This window comes from Pan troglodytes, chromosome 1 (genome assembly GCF_028858775.2).
Source record: "Pan troglodytes isolate AG18354 chromosome 1, NHGRI_mPanTro3-v2.0_pri, whole genome shotgun sequence".
In the NCBI taxonomy this organism is placed as follows: domain Eukaryota; kingdom Metazoa; phylum Chordata; class Mammalia; order Primates; family Hominidae; genus Pan; species Pan troglodytes.
Window position 1 is genome coordinate 29,812,579 of NC_072398.2, and position 16,205 is coordinate 29,828,783.

Genomic DNA, 16,205 nt, shown 5'->3' on the forward strand with positions numbered 1-16,205 from the left:
AGGCCGAGATGGGCGGATCACGAGGTCAGGAGATTGAGACCATCCTGGCTAACACAGTGAAACCCCGTCTCTACCAAAAATACAAAAAAATTAGCCAGGCATGGTGGCGGGTGCCTGTAGTCCCAGCTACTCAGGAGGCTGAGGCAGGAGAATGGCGTGAACCCAGGAGGCGGAGCTTGCAGTGAGCCCAGAATGCGCCACTGCACTCCAGCCTGGGCGACAGAGCGAGACTCCATCTCAAAAAAAAAAAAAAAAAAAAAAAAAAGTTAGGATAAAGAATCTCATAGGTTCATAAAGCATCCCCCCCTTTTTTCCTCTTTTATAAATCTCTTTTCCACCTGTTCATGGGCCATAAGTAAAAATTTTAAAAAATTGATAGGAAAGATAAATTCTATTTAAAAATAACCATTATTTTCACAAGACAATCATGCTTCTTCATGTAAATGCCCCAAAAGATAATAACTTAACCATACTTTTCCTTATGATTGTATTTGTATACAAATACTGAATATAGGCCAGGCACAGTGGCTCACACCTGTATCCCATCACTTTGGGAGGCCGAGGTGGGAGGATCCCTTGAGCCAAGGAGTTTGAGGCCAGCCTGGGGAACATAGATATACCTTGTCCCTGCAAAAACTAAACATATTAGGTGGGCATAGTGGCACTTGCCTGTAGACCCTGCTACTCAAGAGGCTGAGGTGGGATGGGAAGATAGCCTGAGCCCAGGAGACTATGGGTGCAGTTAGCTGTGATCGTACCACTGCACTCCAACCTGGGTGACAGAGCAAGACTCTGTCTCAAATATATATATTTGAGCAAGCCTATAACAGTGTTTGCTCACCCTGGTAGGTTGAGTCCCACATTGGCTGCTTCCGATTGGTTATCTGAGGAAACACTTCATATATACCTATGTGTGTGTGCATATATATGTACATCCAAAAAAATCAGCTTCAAGAAAAAACCAGTCAGCTTCAAGTTAGTGAAAATTTTAGGGCAAGTGGTAGGTAGTAATAACTTTTTCCTTTCAGGCCATTCTGAACCATTGATATATTTTGCACATGTGGCTCCAGTCTTCATGTTTTCCCATCTAAACTTAGGCCAGCTCATGAAAGGGCAACACTCTACAGTGGGAAGAGAACCAACTTTACAGTCAGACATTCCTGGACTCGAGTTGCTGCCGCTCCACTATTTAAAAGTCGCGAGTCCTTGGACAAATCACTTCACCTTTCTGATTTGAACTTTCCCCATCTGTCCAATGGGGATGACTCAACACCACCCCGTTACCTATTAGGCTCTCGGTAAACACCAGTATTCATGCTCTCACTTCCTCCACACCTAAACCTCTTCCAAAAAAACATAGATATCTCTTTGAGTCTGTTATTTCATATGATACCTTCTTTTTTTAATCTTTCCTGTGGTTTCCAAAACCAAATGTATGTGATAATACATAGTACATATTACTACTATGTAATAACTGGTAACAGTGTTTGCTCACCCTGGTAGGTTGAGTCCCACATTGGCTGCTTCTAATTGGTTATCTGTGGAAACACTTTATCCTTTTATAAGGGTGAATCTAGAGTGCACTGAGTAATGCATAATAAAATTAGTTTTGGGGGTAAGGAACCAAGTTTAAAAGACAAAAAAAAAAAAAAAAGCTGGGGGAGGGCAGATAAGCACAGTAAAATAATCTCCAATGACTTCATTGTGAAGTAATGACTTTTACCAAATAACTGCATTGTAGTTTTATCTTTCCAACCAAGATTGTGTTAATGCTCTAAAATTAAGTCTCTTGTGAAAGTTATCTGGAATTTCTCAACGAGTTTTTAAAGGGGTTTTATTTTTTCATTGGAGGTCATGCCTCAAGAATTTGTAGGAATTCCGCCTGGAAAGTAATAATCAGTGGAAACTGGCAGTCAAAGCTAATTTATGTTACTCTTCCAGATAAAAATTCCTTCCGTCTTAGACCTGCATTTCAAAAAAGATTATTATCACTCTGGAGAGAATACATCAGTGTAGAAAAAAGAAAGAATGACCTCAAGGATGTCTTCACTGCCTCTGTGCAACTCCAGGTCTGCTTCTTTTTAAACCTCCTTTTAAAAATCCTCTCTTTTGAAATGTTTTGAGGATATTCAAAGCCAGGAGATGTGTCAGAGGCCTGCTTGGCGAGAACTCTCAAAATGATGTTCCCTAATTTGCCTGTTGTGGGAGTTCATGAGACATCTTGGGTGGTGGGAAAAAGACAGAACTAGGAAATATGGGAGAGAGAGAGGTTCAGCAACTGCCCTAAGAAGAAGGTGGTTTTCATATATTCTCATTCCCTTAGTGGCTAGAGGGATTGGCTATGCTCAAATCAGAGCCTCAGCGCCTCCTTTAGTGGTCGTGTTTTCATATGCATAACACATTCGTGAGGTTCCATGCTTAATGAAAAAGCCTTGGCTTTTAAAATGAAAGACCTAAATGTATTTTATTTTATTTTATTTTATTTTTGAGACAGGGTCTTACTCCAGCACCGAGGCTGGAGTGTAGTGGCCGTATCTCGGCTCACTGCAGCCTTGACCTCCCAGGTTCAGGTGATTCTCCCACCTCAGCCTCTCAAGTAGCTGGGACTACAGGTGCACACCACCATGCCTGACAAATTTTTATGTTTTTAGTAGAGATGGGGTTTCGCCATGTTACCCAAGCTGGTCTCAAACTCTTGGGCTCAAGGAATCCACCCCACTCAGCCTCCCAAAATGCTGGGATTACAGGCATGAGCCACCCATTCAGGCCAGTAGATCTAAATTTAAATTTCAAGTTCTCCAATTACTAGTTCCTTCATTTACAAGTTACTTAACCTCTCTGAGTCTCTATCTATAAAATGGGTTTTATAGAATTGTTAAGGGGAGTAAGGTAGTTGTTCTGTGTAAAACATGCAGCTCAGTGTTTGAATAACTAAAGGTTTGTTGTGTTAGTGTTTTACCAACTAAAAGTTTGTTGGTAAAACAAATGAATAAATACATGTTAGTTCCTTCTACCCTCTTTATCGCTTCCAGAGAATCTGGGAAATGTCAACTCCAATGTGAATAACTTGCAGTCTGTTCAAGGATCCAACCAATGAAGTACGAATGCACTAGTACTCTCTTTAGTAACTTTGGAAATGTTTTTGAATCAATACCAATGAAAATCCACAAAAGAGATATGCCAAATGATGATTTGTATGACTAAATCAGACATTCAGAAGCCTTACCCATTTCTCAAGACTAAGAGCCTATACCTAAGTGGCTAAGAATAACTTTTCAGAACCACTTTTTATTCACAGGATTTCAATCTGAGACACTGCCCAAAACAGACACAGCATCAAAACCAAATGGCCTGCCTTTGTTTTTAAATCATCTGAGATACGTGTAGTGGGTCAGACTCACCAAACTTCCAGCATTCAACAGAGCAAAACTGAACAGAGGAAGTATTCTATTTACTAAGAATTCAATCAGTCTTATTGAAATATTTAAAAGTTGGACCAAAATGTACCAGCATCATAAATACAGTTTGTACAATTCCAAAAAGCATCTATCTGGGACAAAGCCATTGTTAATCCTATGTGTTTTTGTCAGTGGGTAGGTAATTCTTTAACAGTAGAAACAGAAGACAGATTTGCTTCCAATTGTGAGCTCATTCCTAAGGTCGCAACTGAAAGCTGAAAGAGAAACAGAGTCCAAAATAAACATCAGTTTGGACTATAAAGCATTTCTCTCTGAGGGTGCCCAGGTTTATATGAAGGAATTCCACCTCAAACAAGGAGAAATCTAACTCACTTTTCCCAGTTATTAGCGGGCACGTCTAGTGTCTGCCTGTTCACATTGATCCATTCCTCAACCTCAAATCCATTTTCCAAAGACCCTGGCTTAAGAACCACATGGACCCAGAGTTCTTCTGATTCGTTGCACTTTAGTTGCTTAGAGGGGTAAAAAAATAGTTATAAACTATCTGTAGGAACAGTCCCTAACATGGTTGGCCAGAAAAGCTCAGTAAGAGAGCCAAAAAGTTTAATTTGTTGTAACCTATGATTTCTTAGTAAATATTAACTAATGTTGGAAGTATGCATGGATTTACTTCCCTAGGCTGTTTGAACCTTTTAAATCATAATTTTTTTAAACAAAAAATTTAAGCAAGACCTTAAAAAAGTGACTCATAAAAGAAGGGTGTTTTGTTAGCTTCCCTCGCCTGCCTCCCAGCTACCCGTCTTCAGGGTGATGTTTTTCTTTCATGAGCTTGTCCTCTCCACTTATGTGCCTGGTTGATGGATAATTCCCTCTGCAGGTGTCTCAAAGACCCTGAGTACCCTTTTGGTTAAATGCCCAAACAAACTAACCACTGTTCACAGAGGTACTCACCTTCCTTACCCTTTGTCTCAGTCATGACTAACTGGATGCCCAGCCATATTAGGATTGAAGATTTAACCATTTATTCAGGTGCAGAACCCCAGAGGCCCTGCACAGAGTGACAGCTGGAACATAACCCAGAAACCTACATATCCCCTAGCCATCAAAGGCATCTTCCTGGCCCAGCATGCAGAAGCTCGGTGGATCTAGAAATAACTGTTTATATGGGCTGGATTTTCAGAAGTTATTATTTCTTTATGATTGATTCATTTATGTGTTCATATATTGCCAAAATGTCAGATGCTATGTTCTTCTACTCCATGGGCAGAGAACTTTAAAATTTAGAAAATTTTCACCATGTATGCATTAATTTATTATTTATCAGATATTGATTTAACACCAACTATGTGCCAATGAGAGAAATGAGGGAAAAGGCACACTTAGAAAAAGCAATTTTAAAGACAAGAAAGGCTACATAATATATTGCAGGAAATGAGTAGGTCAATGTGGCTGGAGCTTAGCATTCATTGGAGAAGGTGGAAGGGGCCAGAAGGCTGGGGGATTTAGCGGAAGGTGCTGAGAAGGCCCATTGCAAAGACCTTCTGAATGCCAAAGTGAGGATTTTGGATTTGATTCTGTAAGCAAAAGAGAAATTTAAGAACCATATGATCAGATTTGTGATGAGCAACAATGATGGTGTTAGTTGTAGTTTGGTGGGTAGCTGGAGTAGGGGACAGAACAATGGCAAATAAACCAGTAGAAAGGCTCTGGCAATCTGAAAACTCTTAAAGAAAGCAGTGAAGAGAAGTTGAAGAGAAGGGGACATTAGGGAAATTAAGGGAGATAAGTCAACATGACCTCATGGCACACCTCTTTCAGAACAGACATTTTCTGCTAACAAATATTGCTTAAAATAAAAGGTCTCAAAGCTGGGAAATGGGAATCTATTTTCAATACTGAATTTATAAAAATAGCAGGAAAATTTGTCTTATATCTCTCTTTACTAATACATGACTTCAGAGCTAAACCCAAAAAATAGCAAATCAAGACAAATTTACAATGACAAAATTCCTTTGTAAGGGAGGAGGTGGTGGTATGAAGATGAAAATGATACAATCTCTTACCTTAGAGACTTCATAACCCAGCTCCATGGTTCTCAATGGTTGTGTGTTGTGAACAATTGTGATGTGAGTCATAATTAGATTTTTAAAATGACAACAGAAGGCAGCATATGTAGGTTTTTAGTAGCAGTGATGATAAGGGCATAGGCAAGTTAAGAAACTTACCTGCAATCTGTAAGTGGGAGAGCCAGGGTGAACTCACTAAGTCTGTAGTGGATGCTGTGGAGTGCTGCCCAGAGCTGCTTTTAGGACCAAAGAGGGCACTCAATTTTCTCAGGAGCAAAGAAAGAGTGTTGACTGCTCATAACTCCTGGTGCCTCCAGGAATTGCCATTGGCTGAAAGAAGCTGCCTCACCCAAGGTTCAGACTAGAGATTGAGGTGAGATACAATTCCCTTAATTGGAAAACTCTGGAAAGGACATCCCAGCTCTACTCCCAGAAGGATTCATTGAAGCCTCTGTGGCAACTTCATTGCAGTTCAACTTCCCTCTCTGGACAATATTGCTTCTTTTCTTCCTCCAAAGATGTTAATTCCAAGAGCACTTTCTAATAAACCTATTATGTGCTAATTTCCATCCAGAGTCTGTGCCTCAGGAACCTGAGCTGTGGGAAGGCTTGAGGTCAATGCATGTGTACTTAGCTATTAAGCCATATGGTAGAACAGTCATCACAAAGAATTTGAGCCAGACCTGAAGGAAGAGTAGATTTTGAAAGAACAAAATTTGGTGCTTAGGCCACAAGAAATAATGGGGAAATGAATATTTGGGGAGCAATGACTAGATGAGTCAGTCTGGCAAAAGCAAAGGATTCAAATCATTACCAGAGATAAGTAAGGGAGCAGCTCAAGTTGCTCTTGGATGCCACAGTCGGGAGCTTCTGTCTTGCTCTGTTCTCCATGAAAAACAGAAGACTGAGTCAGAAGAAAATGCATCAGGCATCTGTGGAGAGGATGGAATGGAAAGTTGAGGAGGAGGGCAGATGTGAGTGACATTTTATGTCAAACATCCACAAGGATTCTTGACTAATTGAGTAAGGGAAGCCAAGGAAAGATAGAAGTCATACAGATTTGAAAGCTTTGACAAAGGCAGGCATCCTTCCAGAGAGATGTTATTTGTTTGCCCTCTCAGGAGCATCTTCAGGATAGATTGAGTTCAAGGACATCTCTCTTCTATCAAATGGTTATTACAATTCTCCTCTTCCGTGAAATGTTAATCAACTTTCTCCAGCAAATTTTCCATTTCAATGGTAGCCTAAAGGAGAAGACAGTGGGAAAATAGTCAAATGGCTTTGGAGATAATCTGCAATTTGGATGTTTCCCCAGGAATTAGTGCCATAGACCACACAGGTCTATGCTGGACATGTGACACACGGGGACTGAATAAGCTTGGGGGACAAGGCAGAGAAAACATAAGTCCTGTAATGGATGTTTTTATTGTCTTTCCAAGGGCATCCTTTCTCTTCCTTAAACTTGAGGTTCTGATTAACCTCAGATGCCATATTGGAAACACAAGCTACTTCAATACACATTAATTCTATTCTGGATATATTGTGTATTAAGATACCTAAGCTATATTTTAATATATGCACGTCTAGTGGCTCAGTCATAATCAGATACTAATCACTTGATGAAATCAGTAGGAAAGACATTACACAAAAATGCTGTTTCGTGTTTTGTAATCAGCCTTCCAAAGACAAATTCTTGCTGGCTTTCAGCCGTAGGAAACAAGATGTTTAATTTCAATGTGAATTTCTTGATTCCATATTTAAATAAACAACAAATTGTGACAGATGAGAAAAACAATGTCTCCAGTGATATGATTGCACTAAATTGCCAAGTTGGGGGAGGGGAGAGAGTTGGGGGGAGAGAGACTATATTTTTAACTCTAAGCCAGGGATACAAAAACTAAAATTATAAATTTGGGGAATGGGATTCTTTCTTTCTAATATATTTTACATAATATCATAATCAACCTATTTTTTGGGGGGGGGAAATACCCTATATTCCTTCCCATTTCTACTATCTCTCCCACCCTTTTTATTTTTATTTTTTTCAGCTCTGTATGGTTTGCGGAGACCAGAAATGTCAAAACTCTGTGGAGAACAGCTGTTCTCATTTCTGGCATCTGCTAAGGAAGTGCTCAGAATCTCCTCAAAAGGCTCCTGCAAGCTATCCCATCCCAGATGTAAACTCGGAGACTGATTTTGTAGTCTTTGAAAGAAATGATCAGACGCAGTAGAACTGGTTTCCTTACCACTGAATCTACTATGTGAAAATTATTTGGAGGCCACAGCTAAAAGGTTGCAGAGCTCTCCAAAGGTCCCCAAGCAGTGAATCCACTAGTATATTAACAAGACATCAACAACACATGCCTTTGGGTGGGAGCAGAGGTAATTGCTTTTGGTAAGAATGGATGTCTCCTATCCCAGGAAGCCTCCTCTGAAGCTCCATCTGCCAGGCTAGCTCAATAGCTCTTCTATGGGTACACAGGAAGCCTTGCCTCTCTATCTCAACACACTATAAAACACATATTTTTATAATAACCTTCTTATGTGATTAGAAACAGAGGGCCTACCTTACTTGACATTGTACCCCTGTGTAGTGCACAGTATGTAGTACATCTAAAGTGTTCAGTGAATATCCTAAAGATGAAATCAGTTTTCAAATCAGCTGGATGTAGCTACAAGACTAGATGAGGTGTAAAAGGCAGCTGTGCTGGGGAAATGAGGGCAGCGAGGTTTTAGTCCTAGTTTTAGGTTTGGGACTCTGACAGAAGAAGCATGTCCTGCAGACTGGTAGGGCACCAGCAGAAGGTGGCATCAGTGCCAAAAAGGTTGCTCTGACAGGCAGAGAGAGCACTTGAGCTTAGATCTTCCTAACTAAGTTGGGCTCCCAGGTAGCATGGGCAGGACTCAGCAATTCCTATTTGTTCCAAATGGAGGATGTAATATTACTGAGAATCTAGGATTACAAGAGGGGAGTCCAGTGGTTGGTGTGAAAGTGCCTTGTGGTTGTGAACTTCAGGGCATACTATCTGGCTGGGAACCAAATTCGAGTCCCATTGAGATCTCAGGGCTTTCACATTCCCAGGAGAGGTGAAGGGGGTCAGCAGGGAGGACCACCTGTCCCGTCAGCTGAGATTTGAGGATCAGAAGGCAGCAACACAAGGTGGTGTCGGGAGAGACAAGACATCGCTGCAGTACAAGAGGAGCAAAAGACAGGTGAGGAGCCCACGTGTTCATCTCTATTGTGTGGGCCCCCACTGCACACCCAGGTGCCTGCTTTTGAAGAGCAGGAGACTAAGAAATATATTCATAAGTGCCTGGGATATGTAGATTATTTCAATTATTGCATTAAACTGTAATCAATCCTGAAAAAAGCAAGCAAGCTAAGTTTTTCTTTTCTTTCTTTTTTTTTTTTTTTTTTTGCTTTATTCCGCTTTATCCTGCTTCCAATGAATGGTGGCGTTTGATGACAATGGGAGCATTTTGTAACATAATAAAGAAGCTACATTTTTTTTTTTGCACAGATGAATGCAGCACGAAGGCATTTGTAACCCTGTGACAGGTGATTTTAATTGCTAATCTAGGTGCATAGAAGAAAAAGACTTGGCCTAACTTGGCACCTAAATAGAGAGCTAAGAGGTTGGGGGAGAAATCTTATCTTTGAGTGGAAGTAAAATAAATCGGGGACATATGACTGTAATCATCACCATCTCCAGTCCCTCCAAGAGTCAGGAGACCTGGTGAAACCTGAATATTAGGGAAGAGGTGGCTTAACACCCCTGAAACATAGTAAGCATTATTATTAGAGAGGAATCATTAGTGAAGTCAGCTGACATGTGTTCCCAATAGAACAAAGGACAGTAGATTGTAGAGAAGATTCAAAGCTGGCACTTATTACAAATATTTGTATGCTTTTTACTTCTTGTACTTCCAAACCATCCAAAACAGCAAACAAAAATAAATAAAAGAGTATTTTCTTCCACATTTAATAGAAGCTAAAAGACTGAACTAAAACACAAACTGACTATATCTGCATCAGAGATTCTTTGGTCTTGCATTATGTAACATATTGAGAATTTATAAATATGCAAAGATTATTTGAGTATTTTCCTTTGTTGTTTGACATTTTTTTCTGTCAACAAACACCACTGTATGAAACATCATAATTAGAGTTATTTGATACTTACTATATACCAAGTGTTATTTTAGGCACTTTATAGAAGCTTACTCAAGCGTTGGTTAACAATCCTTGAAGTGGGTGCTATTAATTCCCTACATTACAAACAAGAGAACTGACAGAATGATACTAAGTAACTTGATTGAGATTTTACAGCCAGTAATAGTAGATATAGGATTTGATCTCAGGTTTTCCATGACCATAAACTGTGCTTACCTCCTACACCAGGCTGGTCTGTGAATAGAGTATATTCAACAAAACTTTGTGAATACCTGCCACGTGTAAGGTGCATGTACAGAATATAAAGATAGTGCATTTGGGTATGGTCACAAGTTATGTTAGGGGTCCCAATCCAGACTGCAAGAGAGGGTTCTTGGATGTCGCGCAAGAAAGAATTTGGGGTGAGTCAACAGTGCAAAATGAAAGCGAGTTTATTAAGAAAGTAAAGTGGTGAAAGAATAGCTATTCCGCAGACAGAGAAGGGCATTCCCGAAAGTAAGAGGAGGAACGCTCCCACTCTAGGTACAATGCTTGTTTATATATAGGATAACAACAACAACAACATATCATAGGGAGATGTGCTCTGCTATAAGGGTTTGTGATAAAGGGTTACTTTTCTTAATCACTGTATTTTGTAAAAGTCAATATTATTATTTTTAAAGCAAAATTAGAAATGCTTCTCAAGATGTTGGAAGTCTAGGTCTGTTTAGTAAATGTTATCAATCTGTTCTTTTAAACCTAAACATGTAGAGGGGCTAAGAATAACTAACGTCCTGGGAATGCAGCCCAGAAAGTCCCAGCCTCATTTTTCCTAGCCCTCACTCAAGATGGAGTTCCTCTGGTTCGAATGCCTCTAACAGTGAGATGGAAGCCATGGAAGCACACTAGCAGGAGAAACCAGCTATGCCTAAGAATGACACAGCACAATAGAGCCACAATCATGTCCACTTATTTACTTATTTATTTGCAGCATGAAACCAAGACATCACACCTGAGCATTCTGATGGGTCTTAGCAAGAGCACCTAGGTGACCTGTTGTTTCTCCAAGGCTGACATTTCTCAATCTCCTGGCATTACAAAGGCAGAGCCAAATCTCCAGGATTTTGCTGCTTACCTGCAGCTCTCACTGAGCCCCAGGTTATCTGGATTTAGAGGATTGTGGATCAGTAGGATTGGCCATTAGACACTAATTCTCATTCAATTAAGGAAGGGATAACTAATGTGTTTCTCTGATGAAAAAAGTAGGGTGGCCAAGGGGCATTAATATCAGAGAGATCTCCTTGGATTTAAACCCAAATTTGGTCACTTAATTATGTCATCTTTGAAATATTTATTTAACTTTTCTGAACTGTGGTTTCTTAATTTATAAAATGAGGATGGCGCGAGCAATTGTGGGCATTAACTAAAACAATACGCTTGAAAGTGTTTGACAATACCAGCAGCTCATGAAAAAGAAAAACATCTAAAACAGAATGTTGGTGAAAAGACTGAGAGTAATTTTCTACTTGAAGCAGAGTCTTCACTGAAAACCATACTTCTTTCAGCATGCCCACACTCTACAGCCTATTGGCTTGTATTATAGATTTTTATGTGTGTGGTATATTATTTTCTCACACTAGCTCTCTTACCATGTTCTGTCTGCTATTAATCTGTAAGATCATTAGGCACAAGGATTGTGAATTCGATTTCTTTTGTATTCTCTTCCCATAGTACCTAATAAAAACTCCCCACAGAGCCTCCATTCTGTGAGAAGAATATAAATATACAGCACTTTACAATTTACAAAATCATTTCACATGCATCCCCTCATTTGATCTCACCACAGCTCTCAAGGGCTTCCTTGGTTCTCAGATCACGATGATTGGGAGGTGGACAGACTAAGTAATGATCAGGTTTCGGCATTAAGCATAGCATGTACTCTGATACTTATCAAATTTTTCTCTGCCGCCTCCTTTTTCTCTCTAACCTTGCGCCCTTAGAAATGTATCTCAGTTACACATCCTCGGGTCCTGTGCCTCCAAAGAAATTTCCAAAGGCAAAAAAAAAAAAAAAACAAAACAAGAGGTAACTTGTGCCAGCACATTTCTGCATGGCCTCCCTAGAAGGAAAGGAGCCTATGTTTATCATCCAGATGTATTAAGACGGTAACATTTCCTGACCAAATTCGAGCAAGATGATTTAAATGAGAGCGTGCCTAATGACATCTTATGACAAATGCAATATTTTAGAGGCATGAATTAATTTTAAAGCGTACTTCTACCACAATTCTCACAAGTTAAAGTACAATTTTAAAACATGTAAGACAAGTTTTTTAAGAGCAGTTTTAAGTTTATGGCAACATTGAGAAGAAGATACAGAGATTTCTTATATACTCTTGTCTCCACATATGGTCAGCCTTCCCCATTGTCAACATCTCCCACCAGAGTGGTGCATTTGTTACAGTCGATGAAACGACATTGACACATCAATATCACCCAAAGTCCATAGTTTCCCTTAAGGTTCATGCTTAGTGTTGTATATCCTATGGGTTTAGGTAAATGTATAATAATATGTATTCATCAATATAGCATTATACAGAGTGTTTTCACTGCCCTGAAAATCTTCTGTGCTTCCGTGAAAATTTTCACTGCCCTGAAAATTTTCTGTAGATAAATTATCCCACGCCTCAAACCCTGGCAGTCACTGATCTTTTTCTTTTAACTGATTCCATAGTTTTACCTTTTCCAGAATGTCATGTATTTGGAGTACATTATATGGCCTTTTCAGATTGGCTTCTTTCACTTAGTAAAATATGCACTTAAGTTTCCTTTGTGCTTTTCTATGGCCTGATAGCTCATTGCCTTTTAGCACTGACTTATATTGCATTGTCTGAACATACCACAGTTTCTTTATCCATTCACCTACTGAAGAACATCTTGGTTGCTTCTAAATTTTGGCAATTATAAATAAAACTGCTATAAACTTTCCTGTGTAGGTTTCCATGTGGATACAAATTTTTAACTTCTTTGGGTAAATACCAAGGTGTGATCGCTGGATTTTATAGTGTATTAGCCCGTTCTCACACTGCTATAAAGAACTACCTGAGACTGGATAATTTACGGAGAAAAGAGGTTTAACTGACTCACAGTTCCACAGACTGTACAAGAAGCATGGCTGGGAGGCCTCAGGAAACTTACAGTCATGGCAGAAGGCAAAGGGGAAGCAAGCATGTCTTACCATGGTGGAGCAGGAGAGAGAAAGAGTGAAGGGGGAAGTGCTACACATTTTCAGACAACCAGATCTTGTGAGAACTCTATCACAAAAACAGCAATGGGGAAGTCCACCCACGTGATTCAAGCACCTCCCACCAGGCCCCTCCATCAAGTGAGGATGACAGTTCGACATGAGATTTGGGTGAGGACACAGAGTTAAACTATATCACATGGTAAAGAATATGTTTAGTTTGGTAAGAAACTTCCCAAATTTCTTCCAAAGTAGCTCCTCCATTTTGCCTTCCCAGTGACAAATGAGACTTCCTGTTGTTCCACATTCTCATCAGTGTTTGGTGCTCTGTTGGTGATCTGGATTTGGGCCATTCTCATAGATGTGTAGGCATCTAATAGATGTGTAAGTGTCTAATAGGTGTGTAGGCTATTCTAATAGGTATCTCATTGTTGTTTCAATTTGCATATCCCTGAAGATACACGCGGTGGAGCAACTTGTCATTTGCTTATTTGCCATCCATATATCTTTTTTGGTGAGGAAAATATGATTTTTCAAATCCTACCTGGGACCTAACTGCACTGGCATAAGGGTAGCTTGGGGTAGCAATGGAAATCATTCTTAAAGCATTTTCTGTAGACAGGTTATCTCTCTGTTAAATACATTGCTCAATTATTTACGTATTGGTGGGACTAAGAAGTCTGGGCAGCAAGTCCTTGTCATTCTTCCTCACCTCTTTTCCTGCATTCGGATAAAAAGAGGATTGTTTTGGTTTTAGAGGTATCAGAGTGAGGCCAATATCATCTCTATAGAGATTCCGAGTTAAAAAACCCAAACCCATACCTCAAGGAGCAAAATGATGAACTAACCTAGCTGAGTAAATGCATGGTAGATGTGTTATTGTTGCTCCATCCTGCCATTCAACTGGAAAGATGACAAAGTGTGTTTTTCTCTCATTGTGTGTCCTCCTTCCATACCATTCCCTAGCTTCAATTCCATGCAGATTTTTTCAAGGAAGAAGTAAAAATGTGAATGGAAAAAAGTGAAAGCAAACCATTACAGGAAAGTGTCAAAAAGCAGAGATGATGGGCCATGAAAATCAAGATCATGAGTTGCAACTGTCACTATACAGAGGAGAACAGGCAAATCTTATGGAGCAAAAACCAAAGGCTGTTTTCGTGGAGCTGAAGCTGGCTGTGCAGAAGAAGTCAAGTATGTTTTTCAGAATTTCTGATGGAGCTCTTGATGAGATGAATGTCACGTAACTTGTTCTGACCAGTGGGATGCAGCAGCAGTGACACTGTCCCACTCTCAGCCTGTGCCTAGGAGGCCTGGCAGCTTTTGTTTTCATTCAGGGAAGGAGACTCCTAATTTGCTAGAATGCATTTTACATAAGGATGCTGCAAAATTCAGAGAGAAAGCATTTTAAAGGAAAGCATCTTTATTTTTTTTCTTAGTGACCTTGACTGACCTCCCCTCTGCAAGCCAGGGATAGCTATTGCTATGAAATTGTGCTTGTTTTCATATCATACGAGCAAGGATGATAGATTGTTTGTTTTGAAATTTTAAACTGAGCTTAGTTCCAATCAGGACTGAAATTCATCAATATCGTGCTTGTTGTTTAATATTAAAATAGTAACTTGCCAATTAGTAAACAGCTCCTGCTTCTAGTCCCCAAATGATCTCATGGCCCTAGGAACCCCCTAGTTTGTCATTTTAAGGAAGGCACTAGCCAGCCTATTGCAACTGTCATGCACCATCCCCATATCTCTGCTCCCCAGTGGGAGAGTCTGCATCCCTGGAACTCTAGAGGGCCAGTACCTGGTGGCCATCTAGTCCCCAGGAGCTTCAGTTATCTGCTTGCCTGTGGGACCTGCAGCCCTCCAAATGCACTGCGGCTGGTTGTTTTGTATGTGTGTGTGTATATCTCTAGCTCTATTTCTATTTCTATCTCTATCTCTATCTCTGTCTCTAATTTCTATCTCTGAGTAATGTGTTTGTGTGTGTATACACAAATATATGGGAGAAGGGAAGGAGAAAAAGATGAAATTCACATATTACAATGTAAAATTGACCATTTTAAAGTGCACAATTCAGTGATATTTAGTTACTTTCTCTTGTGCAACCACCACCTCTATCTAGCTTCAAAACAACTTCATTGCCCCTAAAAGAAAACCTTATGCCAATTAGCATTCATCTTCCATTCCTACCTCCCCTCAGACCCTAAGGCAACCACTGATCTACTATGTTTCTCTGGATTTGCCTATTCTGGACGTTTCACATAAATGGAATCATACAATATGTGGCCTTTCATGTCTAGCATTTTTCACTTAATATAGTGTTTTCAAGGTTCATCCATGTGGTAGCTATATGTCAGTACTCGATTCCTTTTTGTGACTGTATAATATTCCATTGCACAGATATAACACTTTATTCATTTGTTGATGGACAATTGGGTTGTTTCGACCTTTGGCTATTGTGAATAATGTGTTAGATATTTTAAATGTTACCCTGTGCTAGTGTCCCTCTAGTGATATAAACACATGTGAAGCACCTCTCATCTATTTCCAGTGCAATTAGTGTTTTATGAGTGCTTTCAATTAACATTGTATTATACAGCAGTCTATCTCCTTCACCAATGAAATTTTCATTAGTCAAAACAGTAAGTTTTTCAACTAATCTTTACTTTAATTCTGATTTCGTTTGTATGTTTAAAGATGAAGATGAGAAAAGTGCTTTATCAACAAAGTTGATTTCTTTTCCTTAAGGAAAACCTACAACTGAAGACTTACTCATGACAAATATTTTAAAATAATTTTCCACTAATTTTGTGGTGAGTTCTTTAATCTGAATTTTCCACATAATAATTTTAGTCTTGCTTGCCTTCTTAACTGTGTAGACACTACCACTGTATAATTTTGAAGTGTTATTACCATTAATTTCATGTTAGTATTTTCAGTGGGCCATTTTTTTCTCTTGGTTGATCACTACCTGGGTTAAAATTCATATTCAAATGTATTAGTTTTCTTTACAGAGGATTCAATCCAATTTGCTTTCTGTTGTCATTGTCTCACCACCAGTGCAGTGGCACAGAGGAGAGTTGGGGAATGGAGGCAGGGAAAGGTTACGAGCTTGGCCTGGGAGTCAGCCCCAACTCTCCTGTGGACCATGGGAAGGTCTTTAACATCTCTTTGATATCAGTTTCTGCATCTTTAAAATAAAGACAGTAAGAGTAGTCCCTACATCATAGAGTTGTTGTGAAATTAAATTAGTTAATACATAAAAAAGCACACAGAACAGTGCTTGGCATATATGTAGCATATGTATAGTTGCTGCTACTTTGTA

At 39.5% G+C, this 16,205-nt stretch overlaps 1 protein-coding gene across 19 annotated transcripts in view; it reads right to left on the reverse strand.

The window, feature by feature from the left end:
- LYPLAL1 (lysophospholipase like 1) overlaps positions 1-16,205 on the reverse strand; it is a 219,891-nt gene that overhangs the window by 92,850 nt on the left and 110,836 nt on the right. For 15 of the 19 annotated variants that reach the window (XR_010149943.1, XR_010150069.1, XR_010149973.1 and 12 more), the window contains one exon: positions 5,645-6,729. The gene's annotated coding sequence lies outside the window, so the exon portion shown is untranslated. Of the gene's footprint in view, positions 1-2,487; positions 6,730-16,205 lie in introns of those variants that run through there. The other 4 variants (XR_010149986.1, XR_010149969.1, XR_010150114.1 and 1 more) reach the window with 3 other exon arrangements.